Source organism: Myotis davidii, unplaced genomic scaffold (genome assembly GCF_000327345.1).
Source record: "Myotis davidii unplaced genomic scaffold, ASM32734v1 scaffold1149, whole genome shotgun sequence".
In the NCBI taxonomy this organism is placed as follows: Eukaryota; Metazoa; Chordata; class Mammalia; order Chiroptera; family Vespertilionidae; genus Myotis; species Myotis davidii.
In genome coordinates, this window is record NW_006300370.1 from 7,573 (window position 1) to 8,971 (window position 1,399).

General features: G+C 43.1%; 1 protein-coding gene across 3 annotated transcripts in view; it reads right to left on the bottom strand.

Annotated features, from left to right (window-relative positions):
• GPATCH11 (G-patch domain containing 11) overlaps window positions 1-1,399 on the bottom strand; it is a 6,279-nt gene that overhangs the window by 4,256 nt on the left and 624 nt on the right. For 2 of the 3 annotated variants that reach the window (XM_006776923.2, XM_015572576.1), the window contains exon 2: window positions 322-402. The gene's annotated coding sequence lies outside the window, so the exon portion shown is untranslated. Of the gene's footprint in view, window positions 1-321; window positions 403-440; window positions 543-1,399 lie in introns of those variants that run through there. The other variant, XM_006776925.2, reaches the window with a different exon arrangement.

A 1,399-nucleotide genomic window follows, 5' to 3' on the forward strand; every position in this document is an offset into this window, starting at 1 on the left:
CCCTACAGTGATGTCTTATTTTTTTAAAAAACTTGATGTAAAAATATCATCAATACAGAAAGCCACATAAAACAAATGTATTGCCTAATGAATTATCATGAGGCAAACACTCTTATAACCAGGTGGTAGCCTCCAAGATGGCCCCCAATGATTCTTGCATCTCGGTTTTCAACAACCCTGTGTAGTCTCCTTCCACAGTAAACATGATTGACCTGCATAACCACGCGGATATTGTGGAAATGAAGGAGTATGGCGGCTTGGTCATAAATGACACTACAGCCCTTAGTTAGATCACTCTAACTCAGAAGTTAGATTACTCACTCTGAAGGACGTTAGCTGTCATGTAGTGAGGACACTTGTGCAGCTCTGTGGAGAGGTCCACACCGGAGGAACAGAGGCTTTCTGTGGACAACAAATTTGAAAGCGACTGAGTGAGCTACCTTGGAAATGGAGCCTCCAGTGCCAGTCCAGCCTTCAGATGACTCAGCCTGGGCTGGCATCTTCACCATAACTTCTTAAGGAAGTCCACGCTAAGCTAAGCCAGTAAGAAACTCCTGATCCACAGAAACTGCGATAGAATAAATGATTATAGTTATTCAAGCTGATAAATGTCGGGATAATGTGATACGATAAAAGATAACGCAAACCATCCCTCATATCAGAAGCTAGAACCCCACTGGCAACCTCAGGAGCCCTCTTTGTCCTCCAGTCACTCACACTCCTTCTGGGCACCCCCTTTTCTTTACAGTTGCATCATTCACGTGTGCATCCTGAAACATTACAGTTTAGATTTGCCTATTTTCCTTTTTAGTATAATAAGTTTAAAATGCGGAAGATTACATTCAGCATTTGTTGTAATTCACCCACCAGATTCTTTGTTCGTAATAACAGGATTCTTACACATAATGGTTTAGCACTTAACCAGCGTATCACACATTTTTTTTTAGCCCATTTAACCATCATTAAATCTCTACAAGCTAAGACTATAGTTAGTCCTGCTTACTAGTTGGAGAAATTAAGGCTCCACATGGCTCAATGTCTTGTCAACACCACAAGGAAACCAGGTCTCCGGGCTCTTGTTACTGCACATGGGATTAGACTATTTTTAAGGGACCCGTTCGGTACTCAAGTGCTAGGCAGATCCGAATGGGTTACAGGCACTTGTTAAAGGGCACACTATGCTTTAGCATCCTCCATTCCCATCAAGCATAAGCATACACTCACCAAGGCGACAATCCAGACAGGATGGGGGTGGCTTAGACCATAGTGACAGCAGTGGGAGTGGGCGTATTTTGAAGGTAAAGCTAGCAAGGTTTGCCAAAGGATTGGAAACGATGTCAAGGATTAACTCAAGGCTTTTGGGCCGAATACCTGGAGGAAGGGGATTCCTAGGTGTTAA